Below are 16,223 nucleotides of genomic sequence, written 5' to 3' on the forward strand. Positions count from 1 at the left end.
TTTAAAAACCATGGAAGATGTGTGAAGATTAAAATTGAGTTTGGGGTCCATAGTTACTCCCACGTCAACAAAACTGCATACTTGCTCCAACCTAAAGTTTTGTATTACGTATGAAGTAGGGTCTACAGATCTACGTGAAAAGCACATCGTTTTACATTTTCTAAGGTTCAATGGCATGTCATTTCTAACACACCAAGAAACTAGGTTGTTTTAGTCTGTTGGCAACTGACATCTTTCTCTATTCGAGGTGAATGATTTAAAAAGTTTTACATCGTCAGCATACAATAAAACCTTTGAAAACTTAACAACATTTTGTCATTAACAAATAACAAGAACAGAACTGGTCCAAGATGGCTGCCTTGAGGAACGCTTTACTAAAATCTGTGTATATAACATCAGTATTCTTATTCTCCCTAAARCCCGTTGATACATGTGATACAAATTCAAGCAAATTAGTTATTGTAGATTTCCCTTTACGAAAACCGTGCTGAGGACAAGAAATTAGTGGAGAGATCCGGAAGGTTACGTCGTCTGTTATAATTGCTTCAAAAAGTTTAGGTATTACAGACAACTTTGCTATTGCCCTATAGTTTTCTATAGATGATCTAAATCCACTCTTATGCAAAGGAATTATAAATGACTTTTTCCATATGGATGGAAATRAGCCTTGCATAAGAGATGAATTAAATAGTTTTGTTAGGGGTTGGTATATATATTTGGCACATTTCTTAAGAAAGCACGAGGGAATCATATCTAAGCCATAATTGTATGATTGTTCTAATATATTTAACTGATAAGACGTCTGCTTCGGAAATGGTAGGTGCATTAATGACAGAAATCGGACATTACTTTGTGCGGAACATTTTTTGGAGAGTAATTGGACTTAAAGAATTCAGCGAACATATTATTAAATGGTGTGATTGTCACTGGACATACTAAACTTATATTTCATAGCGGATGGAAAATTAGAAATCCTGCGTTTGGAGTTGACGAAACCATAGAACAATTTTTGATTACGTATAATATTCTTTTTTACTTTATTTATATAATTATTAAAACACATTTTGTTAAGTTCAGCAAATTGTCGGCGCAATTTAGAATATTTTGAATAGTCAGCAACTAAACCAGTTTTTTTAAAAAGATTAAAAGCACGAGATTTTCTATTTTTTAATTTACATAATTCTCTCAAAAACCATTAATTAGAACTAATTTTATGAGTAACAACACACTTCGGAATATATTTTTCAAACAAGTTTAAAATAGTTTCATTAAAGTACGAAGCACTAAATTCAATGTTGCCACTGTAATCTGGTAACTTCAGAAAGTTCATAATTAATTTTCTTAAAATTAGCTTTCGCAAAGTTGAACCGAAAACAAAGGTCTTGTGTATTATTATGAGCAAAGTTGGCTATGGTTTCGATGTTAATTTAAAAAGCAGGATGATACGAGTCCTCTGGTCGAACCAAAGGATCACATCGGACAACAGAGAACATTGAAGCGTTATCAACATAGACTAGATCTAAGAACTTATCAAACTCGTTCGAAATTAAATTAATTTGTTTGAGACCCAACTCCGACATGTAATCTAAGAACTCGTTAAAACATAAGCGAGTACTAATAGGAATGGTGTAGTCATCAATAGATTTCCATAATACACACGCTAAATTGAAATCCCTCAAAACAATCATGGAATCAGTATTATTAGCCATTGAGAAAACATTATTTATTAATGAAGCATGCTGCATATAAACAGATATATCYGAGTGAGGCGGTATATAAGATAAAGTTAAGTAGATATGTCCACTATTAGCGSAAATACGAATGCATTTAAATTCTATGAAGTCTGCATGCGGAACATCGACTTCCTCAGATGGAATTGAAGAATGAACAGTAAACAAGACACCACCTCCTTTTCTGTTCAGCCGGTCATATCTATAGATTTCGAATTCGCTGTTGAATATTTCATTATCAAAAATGTGAGGCTTTAGTGATTTTAAAGTTAAAATGATTGCTGTTTAAATACAAATCAGTAAGTTTCGTATTAAGACCTCTAACATTTTGATAATAAATAGTAAGCGAATTATTGTTAGTAAGTTTTTTGTATTCACGGCGTTTTAGTGATATCTACAGGGGTTTTATCACGTTTGTGCTCGAATTCGCGCACAAATACCCCAAATGGCCAGAATGAGTTGTCAAGTATTAATTGAAAACTGTCAGCGGCTACGTCGATCTTAAACGACGAAATATCCCGGTTATACTTGAATATACGTCCGCATCTGCCGTTTTTAATTTCGACGAGATGTAACTTTCTATATCATCGACGGTGGTATCCGCAGCAAATCTCGAGAATTGCCTTTTTTCGCGGTATAACAACTAAGTTTTTATTAGCTGACTTGTAGGTATTTGGAGGCGGATCTTGAGATGTTTTCCGCGTACCGTGTTCAGTAGCAGTTTTCTCAGTGTCCTGAGCAGACGGAACCTTCTCTCCTGGAGGACAAGGGGATGAGAGATTAATGAGGTCAACAGTGGGTGGAGGAAGGAAGATACAGTGGTATCTTCATCAGACGGACGTTTACGTTTAGATGAAGTTGTTGGATTCTCTTCCTGAGTATTTAGGCATTGAAACGATTGAAACAGCGTTTCATAGCGCCTAAATTTTTCAGTAAGGGTTTCAAGATCACGACCAATTTCCTTGAAATTATTGCCCGCCTGCTTAAAAACTTTAAACAATTCAATTTCAGTTGGCCTGCATTTTAAGCAAGACCASCGCAATCCCTTACTGTCAAGAATAGAATCCAAGATCCTACCTGTCAGTCCAGCACATTTAAGATGGCCAAGCCCATCACAATGCCAGCAAAAAACAAAGCGTTCCGACTCGCCTTTCACAGAGCATTTCGGAAAGTTACAGGTCATAATGAACAAAAACAATATTAAACAAAAATATAAAGATGTTAAATAATAAAAGTAAAAAAGTCAAAAAATAATGATAATATATTTATAACAAATGAATGAAATAAAAATAGTTAGTTATCAAAGATAACAACCAATGTAGCGAGCAGTTTGAGATGCACTGTAACACACGAAAAGTAAGAAACTCGCGAACAGCTGTGGACAAAGATGGAAATGAATAAAAACAAGAGAGAAATTTAAGTAAGCAATGTAAATTAACACTAACAATTGCACTATTTAAAATGTAGCACAAAAACAAATTGAAAATGACTCGGCACAATAAATTTAAATTAGCTAACACAGAATAAAAGAAAATTCAATAGCTTCAATAGCACAATATAACTGATACTTATCTTAAAAGATCAATTAATCCAAATATTTTAACAATTAAGTATTGAATATAAATTAATTAATTCGACAGGGCACCAAAATTCACAGCTGAGCACGAGAAGGGTCGCCAAAGGACTTGTGCTCAATATCGCTTTTTTTTTTAATTAAATTATAAAATTAGTATTTTTCATCATTCATCGCAACATACTTCGTATATACACGCACACTCTTTACAAAGGGTGATCTATTTTGAGGTTCCCTACTTTTTTAAAGAAAAAACACACAAACTTCAAATTTAACGACTTAATTTATCTGCTCACCTAAGTGCTCTCTCAATAAATCTGTCATTAATTTCATTGAATTCATTTTTAAAGAAATATGGGCCGCCCCAAGAATCACATCAACCCGTAGGTTTTGTGGATGAAATAGTAGCTCCTGAATTTTTTGATCGGCATCATCTTTGTTCAGAAATAAACCTCTTCGCTGAACAAAATTTGGCCCGACAATATTTTATCTTCTTGAAAATTTGGAAAGGTCGAGTCAATTCAGTTTTGCACAAGCTTTATTTTTGCGACGTAAAACGAGCTAAATCGTTCCATACGTCATGACGCGTCAGTCCGAATAAACTCTCCACGGTCTTCGTCTCAGCTACGGCTACTATATCTTCTTCATTACGTCTATTCGGTCCAATAATGAATGATTGGCCATAAGATGGATGATGGCATTGCGAAAAGTACTCTCAGTAGGCAGATATTATTGGCCATAAGTTTAAGCGAAGCGTGTTTACAGATGTTAAACGATTTGTAAACATTGTGTAGGCGGAAGTATTTAAATGATGAAAATTTAATGTCAAACAATACTGAACAAAAATAACATAACAGCTTGGCACGACTTACGCGTGAGCTTTCAAACAAAGGATGTTGAAAAAAGTGCCCCGACTTGGATAACCCGTTATAATATTATTTTTTAACTCATTTATTTTCGCATTTGGATTCGCTCTCTGATACACCGCCATCTTCCGATACCCATTTCCGTTACCCTGTCGCTACTACAGGAGCGTCTGTTGGCCTAATCATTATGACTTATGATAGCTAAAATTATTTTTTTCGATTGTTTATTAATCATAAAGCCCGCTTTTTGTTTTTTACAATATATACAGAAGTTTAATGAAAATAGAAAATAAAACACCGTTGCTCTGATAATTAATGCGGAAATGAAAATGACTAGCATGGCTGGAATAAAAGTAGAAAAATCATAATTGACTTGTGTATATATAATTTATATATAGTATGTATACATACTTAGTGTGCATACCTTTATGATTAGGTATCCTATCTTCTGACTCTTTTATCCATACGGATGTTGTAAGGATTTTAATCAGCGATGGCATAATTTTTTGAATTCTTCAACCACAAAACATTTTTCTTTACTTTTCTTTGTGAGAATGATTTTTTATAACGTCAAAAATTAGAGACTTCAACAGACATAAAGCCTACCGCCTTAAAAAACTGGTACTTCGTTCCAGAATTTTTGATTGAATATTACAATTTTTATACTATTACTTACATATACAAGGTACATTCCAAACTTTGTATCGCCCTCTAATGGTGCAATTTATGGAAATGGAATTGAACATCTCCAAAACATCAACTTATCACACTTTGACCAAATATTTGGGCTTACGAATTGACTGACGACCAAAGATTGCTCTCATCGATAGACGCTTGGGACCGATTATTTGACCAAAAATCACATTTTAACAATTAACCACTCCCCGTATTCCCCTGATTTTGCGACTTCTTTTTTTTCGGAAAAATGCATTTTCCCCATGAAAGGAAGACGTTAGGCAGACGTAGGCCATTGAAATGGCTTGCACCGGAATACTGGCGGCCATACCGGCCAACGAGCTAAAACACTCGTTCGACATGTTTTTGCACCATGCAAAAAGCTGTATTGAAGCAGGAGGAGACTTTTTTGATTAAAATAAATTGATTTCGCTGAAAAAACCCGTTTGTTCTGTTCTTTCCAGTTTACTTTGCAACGCACCTTGTATAAATATATTAACCCTTAATGTTATCCTTATTTTACCCACAACAACTTTTTTACACCAATTGCCTAAACTGTTGAGGCGTAACTACCGCATCCTCTTCGTCAATAGTAAATTCATATTTTATGTGCCAGCAACCCGCTCTGCTTGGTTGCTTTACATTATACTTATGTATCCAAACTTTTTGCCAACTTCACTTCTATGCTTCCTTTACTCTTTTTCTTATCGCTTCTTCTTTTCTATTTTATTTTGCTTTGCAGGTGTGAGAACGTCATAGCTTGTTCCATACGACCAATTGGTTCCGACAAGGAGCGCTCCCCCTATGATTTGCTTGCCTTTTTGTATTTGTTTTGGTATTTGGGATAACATTAGCCTGGTCTTGTTAGATCTCTGTATATAATGTTGTCTATGCTGATATGCTGGCAAAGAATTGATAAGGGAAAAATGGATATATCTAAGGTATCTAATTTGGAATAAGGAAGTCTGGAATAAAATCTGTACATGAATGGAATTTGAAGTTTTGAAAATGAAAAAATAATTCATCAGCTGTTGTCATCGTCAATTATTCTGCATCATATAACAGGAAGGGAATAATGAGTTTTGTTTTTATTCGTCGAGAGAAGATTTTACTTCTCAATTGCCTCGTTGCATGCGTAAGTGAGTGAATTATTGAATGGAAGGGATCTTTTATATGAGCTATGGTGGGGAAATTCAAAATTCACTATTATGATTGATTTTTAAATTATGTCTGAAACACTTTCAATATATTATGCAATCAAACATTATACTTTACATAGAAACCTCTACAAAAGTCTCACAATTTTCGTAAAGCTTGTTTATAAATTCAATTTTTTTACGTGCACGTTCGTATGTATGTATACATATGTATATGTGGTTTCTTTTATATATGTACATTTATGTTTACATCACTACTGTTGTACATATCCACATATCTGTATTAGCAACAATAATAGCTATAACAACGCATCTGCATCCAATTGCACCAAAAGTAGTTGCATAAAAAGTAGTTTCCTTAATTGAGAAACACCTACTAAGTGTTTTGATGAATTTCTTTTAAACTGTATGAGTACCGAGCGAAAATATCCAAATATGTAGACAATAATTTTATATGGCCATGAGTCAGGTTCTTTGAGAGTAGCTGACACTGAAAATATATAAAAAAACCAAATATTAAACATATTGATCAGGAATATTTTAGTATGAGAGAACTTCCTACAAAAAGCACAAAATTGAAATTGGGATTATACAGGCATCTACCGTGTTGCCTAGATCTGGTTTCAGTAGCCTTTTTCTGCTTTCAGACTTGGAGCACCGAATAGAAACTAGTACATTTTTTGCTGCATTTTGCCCTTCCATTAACTTCGTCCGCAGAATAGACTGCATTTTCTTATAGTCAGCGTATTTCCACTCAGTGTTGTGTTGTTTTTGTTTTAGGAATAACACAATTACTTAATATAGGCTATTATGCCTATTTAAATGACCATTCATATCGACCATACAAATATAGGTTGAAAAATGACAACAACATCAGCATCATAATATAACTATTTAGAGCTACAACTAGCTCCAGCCAACACTAGTATACAGCCACTTGCCGCAAAGCTATAAACCATCACTGTGCTCGGTTATTGTGAGGCTAATGCAATCTTCTTCTTCTTCTTCTTGATTGGCGCGATATCAATATCATCGGCATACGCCAGCAGCTGTACACTCTTATAGAAGATGGTACCTTCTATATTTAGTTCTGCAGCTCGAACTATTTTCTCCAAAGCAGGTTGAAAAAGTCGCACGATAAGGAATCGCCTTTTGGTATCGAACGGCTCGGAGAGGTCCTTCCCGATTCTGACGGAGCTTTTGGTGTTGCTCAACGTCAGCTTACACAGCCGTATAAGTTTTGCAGGGATACCAAATTCAGACATCGCGGCGTAAAGGCAGCTCCTTTTCGTGCTGTCGAAAGCAGCTTTGAAATCGACGAAGAGTTGGTGAGTGTCGATTCTCCTTTCACGGGTCTTTTCCAAGATTTGGCGCATGGTGAATATCTGGTCGGTTGTTGATTTTCCAGGTCTGAAGCCACACTGATAAGGTCCAATCAGTTTGTTGATGGTGGGCTTTAATCTTTCACACAATACGCTCGATAGAACCTTATATGGGATATTGAGGAGGCTTATCCCACGGTAGTTGGCGCAGATTGTGGGGTCTCCTTTTTTGAGGATTGGGCATAGCACACTTAAATTCCAATCGTTGGGCATGCTTTCGTCCGACCATATTTTACAAAGAAGCTGATGCATGCTCCTTATCAGCTCTTCGCCGCCGTGTTTGAATAGCTTGGCCGGCAATCCATAGGCCCCCGCCGCTTTGTTGTTTTTAATTAATATTTACAAATTCACGCGTTCATTGCTCTTTCACGTAGCAGTCACGCATACGCATACAAAATCGTAGCGGCAAAATTCTAGATGTATACAAAGAGGAAGAGGGGTACGTACGCGTCTCAATTCATTTTACATTCATGTGCTGACCACATTGCTCGCGACAGACTGCAGCMGCTCGACAGTGAACTGAAAATGCCGTTGTGAATTATACTACATGAACATTCTTAAGAAGGCGGCGACAGTTATGTACACAAGACAACACAGCTCTCCAGTTTGCATGTACACAATTTCGTTGTGGCCATACTAATACCTTGCACTTCAATAAAATTTTAATATTTTATTCACAGTGAAATTTTTTATGCCAAAAATAAGTAAATAGCTAAATTTATTTAGTTTAAATTGTCAATTGTTATTACAAATGATATAATACAGCTATTTTATGCTTTTATTTGTAAAATAATGTCAGGTTTGTTAGAGCTTTGAATAATTTTACATTTTACATATTAGTGTCATCACTCTTCCTCATCTCCCTACCTTCAATTCTACTGTCAACGCTACTGTCGTTGGCAAATATAAGAAAATGTTGAAGTTAGAGAGAACGACAACTGTCGGCGTGCAGTCGTGCAGCTGTCAAAATAACTTTGTCCATAAGAACGTGTGTATTTTAATATTTGACAGATGTCGTTGTACATATACGTCGAGTTTGTAACCTCACCTCACTCCATTTCAATGTCGGCAATTGGCTTGGCGGTCATCAAGCATGACAATTGCGATTGGCTGCTGAACTCCGACTAGCTGAAGAATAATAGTGCCAGTGAGGACATATCTTTGTGTATCGCTCATTGGTATCCTCCGATTATGTCGTGCAGTTATCACATTGAAGTGCGAATAATCGAAATTGTGCGGTTATATTTTCCAAGGTAAGTGGAAGAAAACATTACCATGAATGAATGAATGATGATGAGGAATGCACTGCGAYCTTTGGTCTATTATGCCCTCTCCTTACTTACATTGCCTCGCTTAGCCCCAGCCCATTAATGAAGTCCAGTAGACTGCTTGGCGCTAGCGAGGCAATGCGACATTACCATGCAATTAACGGTGTATCTAATAGCATATTCCGTTATCGAACTATTATGGTATATAGCTGCCATATAAACTCAAATTTGTGCAGGGTTTATGATCATCTTCATAATGCTTTTCAACTCTTGCTTCTAGTTAAGTTTTCGCTAAACTTTGCTCCTTTAACCATCATCGATTATGCTGTTTTGTATAATTAAAATTGTAATTGTTACCAGTGAGTTTTAGCATTTGTTATTTAGTTGGTATAAAAACTTTGGAACTTTTTTTTTTTGTTTAAACATATGTACATATTTAACTTCTTCTATCTAGTAGCTGTTCATAATTCACATTATGTAATGTGTTTGATTAAAGCGAATCAAAAATAGACAGAATAAAAAACATAATTATGTTGAGTAAAACAGGCGTGTGGGTAATATTGAATAAGCCAAATGTATTGACATGATGTTAAATACGAGTATGTATGCTGTAGATGTAGAGTACATTTTTCGCTAGTATTGAAAAATTAATTTCAGTGTGTATACATAGTATGTATATGGAATTAAAAAAACTTTGACTTTTTTTAATTGGTAACAACATATTTTTTTTTTGTTAAAAAATTCTCAATTTTCAATTATATGTACATCTTACGTCATGCGTAAAGGCAATATTTTCAACCTATTCATAGATATGTATGTATATAAACATTTCATTTTTTCTTAATCTTTTTCTATCGCATGGAGTGGAGGCAGTTTTACAAATAGAGGTATAATACAGCAACATGATATCATTATGATACATATTCATATGACTGATTTATGAAGTAATCTTTTACAAAGTTTACTTTGGCTTGAGAGAATTTTATTTCTCGGGTATCAAAACTTCCGTTGTTCCTTGCGTAATATTCCCTCATAATAAAAAATGTTACAATTAATATTAGCATTTAAATATAAAGATAAAATCAACTAGAAGTTAGTACTGAATTTTAAAAGCGTTAAATTTTTTTTATTTATAACTATTATAACATGTAAATTTTTCGTTGAATGATTTGGTGATGCCTGGTCTACTACTTAGTTATTTTAATGTCAATCGATGTTTGCTTTTTTTCGAAGAGAATAAAAATACTGTATTTCTAATACAGTAGGACTTACCTTTTTTATATTAATATAATTTTTTAATTTGTTGTGAATTAATTTTTTATTTTTATAATTTTTAATGGGAAGGAACAGATGGAATTTTCGAAACATTGGTACTTCAAGAAAAGGATGTTTTACAAATGCAGTGTAGAGTCTCAAGTTTATAAACAAAATATAACATATCTGAGCAAAATTTGATATTTATATTGAGATTGCTGTTTTATGAATCGGAATGCTTTTTTCCTGATCTCTAACAAACTACATTCCTCTACAACGCTTATTTCATGTAAACATATATTTTCCACAAGCCAAAGTATACGTATAGGGGACGCAGAAATTCACTGTCAAAACCAAAAGTATGTCTCAGACCGTTGTTAATAATGTAGCAAGATTATTTGATAGCCTTTTAAGTTAGAGTCAAGCGAGCGTTTCACTAAGCGACAGCCATATTTGTGTGGATGGGCACAAGTAAAGCCTACCTCGATGCCACAGCAATCTAAACCATAAAATGATTAAGTTAAGCTAGAGCAGATGAAATGCTGTTTGCAATGAAATTCAGAGTACAGAGAGAGAGAAGAGTGTATGCGCGACTGGCAGCGCAATGCCATTCAAGCAGAGAGAAAGCTTAAGAGTGTAGTAAGGATTCACATCGCTATTTTCAGCAGTCGGCGTAATGATTCTTATTGTTGAATGCAATGAAAATCAGTTGTTGCACTAGTCAGCAGAGCATTGTGCATAAATACTAATACCACATTAATTTGTATATATGTAGGTTATGTTGTTGGTTTAAATGACGCTCTTTAGTGCCATTGAGAGTGATGCTCATCCGCTTGTCTGCCAGCTTTGCAGGTTACTACACTGTCAGTTTAAGTATTTTAATTAGAAATCAGACAACACTCATTGTATTGATCTACGTGCTTCTAGCAATAGAAAGCACCGTGAGGTTGGGCAGGCAGGTACTCACGTAAATCACAACGGTGCAACAAAGCCAAAGGATCACCTCACCGCAAGCCAACAAATACATACACATCTGATTTTACGTATGTATGTACATATGTGTTTTCATACGACCCCGTAAACCGCCCATCTGCCAAACACCTGTAGGCTCAAGAGCGTAAGCTTAGGGTCAGCACTGAGTGGTCGAACTCTGTCCTTTACTTTACTGTTTAGAACAGAAGAAGCGGCTTTGGGCCTTATATAATTCACAGTAGAGTCTGACCGGATTGAGTGGCCAAACTCTAGCACATAACTCCCGCCTCGCATTTATACAGGTTCATAAATATAAATTTGATGCAAGTTATGCAATTTAATTTTTTAAAAATTCGTACACTCAAGCCTCCTTGCGCTACGCTACCACATCCTCGACATTTTAAAGTTCGGTTCCGTTAACTGGCTTTTCAGCGTTATACTATTTGTTGCTGTGTTACGTGGAAATTATGCGGACGGTTAGCATATTTCATACTCGGCTCTGTATTTCGGAATTGCATATTTTTAAGCTTTTCAGCGTAGTAACAAGGTGATGTCATACCAATTGGAAAAGGACACGTTGAGCTTATCTTGATGTAGATAGATACAGTTGCTGCATTTCGTTATTATTGTATTAGAAGTAGTGCGACAACGATGGCATGATTCCCAACATGTCTCTTTAAGAGGAAATGTTTAAATTAATTTTATTTAAAACGTTATATAAGACTTGAAAACACACACTCCTTTTCAGAAAAAGAAGAATTTTTATACCCTGAACAGGGTATATTAACTTTGCTACGAAGTTTGTAACACTCAGAAGGAAGCGTCGGAGACCCTATAAAGTGTATATATAAATTATCAGTTTGTTGAGCTGAGTCGATTTAGTTATGCTCGTCTGTCTGTCTGGCCGTCTGTCTGTATATAAGTGAACTAGTTCCTCAGTTTTTAAAATATCTATTTGAAATTTTGCAAACATCATTTGCTCTTCGAAAAGCTGCTCATATATCGGAACTGCCGATATCGGACCACTATAAGATATAGCTGCCACACAAACTGAACGATCGGAATCAAATTCTTGTATGGAATATTTTATCATTTGGCAAATATATTCACGAAATTTGGAATAGATTATTCTCTAATGCAACAATGTAATCTGCGAGGAAATTGTTCAGATCAGATTACTATAGAATAAAGCTGCCAGACAAACTGGATGATCGGAATCAAATGCTTGCATGGGAAACTTCCTCATTTGACAATATATCTTCACGAAATTTGGTATGAGTTATTGTTCATAGAATTAACGTAATATCGGAGGAGATTGTTCAGATCGGCTTACTATAGCATATAACTTATATACAAACCAAACTTGTATTGAAAACTTCCGCATTTGTCGTGGTATCTTCACGAAATTTCACATGGCTTACTTCTTGTATAAATCTCATATATATATTATGTTGTCAAAAAGTCTTGCGGTACCTTTTTGGAAAGCTCGTTTCACGCGCTAACACGTGTTTGATTGATTGTCGTTTCTTTTAAGTCGTTCGTGAGTTATAGCATCGCAAACATGGAGTAAAATAAAGAGAAAATACGGCATATTTTACAGTACTACTACGATAAAGGCAAAAATGCATCTCAAGCCCCCAATAAAATTTGTGCAGTTTATGGACCCGATACAGTTTCCATTTCCACCACACAACGATGGTTTCAACGTTTTCGTTCTAGTGTAGAGGTGGTCGAAGATGCGCCACGCTCCCTAAGGCCTGTCGTCGAAAATTGCGATAAAATCGCTGAATCGGTCGAAAGAGACCGGCATAGTAGCATAGCAGCCTTAGCATCGATCAAGAGCTGGGCATGAGTCATCAAAAAAAATTTTATGAACAATTGAAAATTCAATAAAAATACCGCAAGAAATACCGCAAGAAATACCGCAAGACTTTTTTGACAACCTAATATATGTCTAATATAATATCCGAAAATTTTTTTTAGATCGGATTACTACAGCATATAGCTTCCATTCAAACTGAACACATAGTTACTAAAAGAAATGTACCTGTGAAGGAATGCACCTTCGTTGCAGGCGAAGTTAACGTTTTTTCTTGCAAAAAGACGATTCTAGTATCTTATTTTGCAAAAAAATTATCACCTCCCAGTCGCTAATAGAGTTCGGAACCATTCGTGTAGATGCGTGTCCTTAGTCCCTGTTTACCTCACTTCTTTGCTACTCTTCTCTACAATTTAAATTCAATTCTATAAAATCTGGAAAACTCGCGTAATTCGGTAGAAAAAAACTTGTCTGATATGGCATAGCCCTAGGACTCCATTAATACATATACTAGCATCTCTTTGAGGGTTTCCACACGCGTTAACTCGTACTTCTTTTCCATTATTGCCGACCATACCAATATACCGTAAATTATAATTTAACGTAGTGTGTAAAAGCAATCAGTTACCCGAGTCGTTAGTCCCCAATTGGGCCCAACCCAATGAGTCCCAAGTAGCTTGCTGTATCACCCATTGTTAGCTTGTTACCACTTACTAATAGCAGCTTAGTTTCTGCGATTTTGTGTTGCTGTCTTCCTTGCTTGTTTTTAAGTTAAGTCGGTACGAAAGAGTATTTGAGGATTTCCCCTAATCGAAACCGCTACATAATCAGCGGCGTCGATAGAGAGTACACTGTAATTAGATCTTTCTTAACAACATTTTGTTCTCGTTTCCCTTATCCCAACTAATGTTGTATTTTTTTTCTTTACAGCTTTCGTGAGCACTAGTCCTTCGCTGTACATGCAATTCGTTTCGAAACCAAACTCCTATTGTGACTCATCGCTTTGTTGTTGGGCGGATTATGACTTTTCCAATAGTGCACGCTTCAGCGATTCAGTGCCGAATTCGCTCTGCGATGAAGCTATGTAAAAGTATGCCTGGAAACATCCGGGTGTCCAAATACACTCACCAATGAATTCTTTAATCTTTAAACGCACTAGTACGCTGACAATATAAGTTCGAGACTGATCGTCGACTATATGCACGCACAGTAATCGAAACTACATGTATCATTCAAATAAGTGCCGTACAATAACTATACCTGCACGCGTTGTTTTGAAAAGCGTGTCGATAAGCTCGTAATTTCAGAGAAGCGAGATAAATTGCAGAACAATCTCGCCTGCTGCTGCGACAGCATACATCGGACTATGCATGTAATATCCTCAGCGGACTTGACATTATCGTACAAGGTGAACATGCGATTATGTCCTACTATATCTCAAGAATTCCAGTCCATTATTCCAGGCGTCTTATGAGTTTGCTCACGGTCCTCTATGTGGTCCCATAACATGGGAGCCTTCGCCTGATGGTGAATTGGTATTTCCGGCGACGGCGGCGATGCATTTTGGAACCGAAAGTAACGGCACGGCGCGATCTATGGTAGAATCTGAAAAAGGCGCACTTCGGTGATCACACCTATCAGAGTGCTAAAATTTAGGTATATCTCGATGGGCCCCTCGAATCTCCCTTCATAGTGTATCCGGAAAACATTTCGTTGAAATGCGTTCCGTTTAGTTTTCACCGAACTCTTCCATTTGTCATGCAATTCCGATGGTATTTTGGCATCGTCATTGCTGCAAGACTTTAAGTGGAATTTGGAACAACTCGGTCTTCTGCATACGCACTTAAGAATATCAAGTATTGACGACGAGTCACCGGAAGTTTGCCTGCGTTAAGAACTAAGTGAGTTGCAATGTGGCCACTGATATTGATCACATGAAGCCTGAGTTTAATGCTGACGCTGTTCGTGGCAATATTATGTCGCATGTGGCTGGGGCCTGTTCACAACAATCACAACAGACACAAAAGGTACGAGTATTGGCTGCATGACAAACCACTCGGCCCATAAGTGCAGCAGTCTGTCAGAATATGATATTTATATTTTCACATAAGAAAACTAGTATATGTAATTAATTTCATTGTTTCATTGCAACATGTTATATTTTTTTATTTATAACCAGAGTCGTGAATTTTGTTTAGTTGGTGCCCGGGTTAGATTGGCTTAGGTCAGGTACGCTTCCATAGCTGAAACTCACTTGTACGAAGTAAATGAAAAATTGTAAAGCTCCTTATTTCGCAAGGACATGATCAACAAAAATTGTTGAAATAAGAGATAATAATTTTGGCTCCCAGTTAGGCAAATATGTCACAGTATGAGAGGAAATGAGAAGAAATCACTTTAGTATATATATACGTACCGTTGTTCTTTATTTTAGGAAATTTAAACCCAAAACAAAACACATTCAATATGGGTATTGAAATTATGAAAAGAAATTCTGAATTGAGAATTAACTGTAGAAACCCGACTAGAATTATATGAAAATGAAACGCAAAAGAGAAGAATATAAATATATGGTTGTATTCACCAAGTGGTATATAAAATGTATTGCGATTAAGAAACAAGCAAAAACAGAAAAAATTAAATAAGCACACAAGGAACTTAAGGAAAAAAAAACATAAATAAAATAAACTGCAGAATAAAAGAATTATTAAATAAAAAGTAAAAAAAAGAAAAAATATAATTATGTTTGTAATTAACTAAGTATAAATATACAAGTACATATATATATTGTATTCTTTTAAAATAACTATGTAAAATTAGTAATGAAATGATTTCTAACAAATTAAAAATTATAAACGATGTTGCTTTAATTTAAATTAAAGTTGAATTGATTTTCTCTGTAACTAATTTTATAGAATTTTATTTTCATCGATTAACTTAAACATATTTTAGATTGATTGTGCCACCTAAAGCTAATTGTGAAAGATAAAAAGCCATGCACATACTTATATACAAAAGATCAGCATAGTAAAACGGTTGAATTTCGAATACCTTAATGTGTTTTAACTACCTCCAAAGTAACGTCATGTTGAGAAATACTAACTGTAAACAATTATATTAAAACTGAATTTAATTTTTCACACAAAAAATTGAAATGGGATCATAACTTATCAAGGTATCAGGCACTGAGTGCCAATGATTTATTTTTTAGAGAAATAGCGCTCAGTGGTTTCATATTGCACTTCAAAGACAATATTTTTATCATAACAGTACCAGTGGAATACTTTTTATCAAAACTGGATTAAATCTAACCAACACCTCTGCTAATTACCCAATATAAAGATTTTCGAACTTCCAATTGATTTTATACCGTTGTATGAATTTAAATGAAAGTATGAAACTGGATATACTATTGTTAATACCGAAAAGGTGTGCAATCCGTCCGTGCGAATATGAAGTTCAATATGTAAATTATATTTATAATATTGCTTGAAAACTGCGCTAGAGTATACTTGACTAAAGTGAAA

General features: G+C 35.2%; 1 long non-coding RNA gene across 1 annotated transcript in view; it reads left to right on the plus strand.

The window, feature by feature from the left end:
- The window catches only part of LOC108967092, a 60,792-nt gene extending 45,557 nt beyond the window's left edge, over positions 1-15,235 (plus strand). Inside the window, exon 3 of the long non-coding RNA XR_001993230.1 lies at positions 13,627-15,235. This is a non-coding gene — a long non-coding RNA (uncharacterized LOC108967092). The remainder of the gene's footprint in view (positions 1-13,626) is intronic.
- Positions 15,236-16,223: the final 988 nt, after the last annotated feature.

Source organism: Bactrocera latifrons, unplaced genomic scaffold (genome assembly GCF_001853355.1).
Source record: "Bactrocera latifrons isolate USDA-ARS-PBARC rearing strain unplaced genomic scaffold, ASM185335v1 scaffold_176, whole genome shotgun sequence".
NCBI classification, from domain to species: domain Eukaryota; kingdom Metazoa; phylum Arthropoda; class Insecta; order Diptera; family Tephritidae; genus Bactrocera; species Bactrocera latifrons.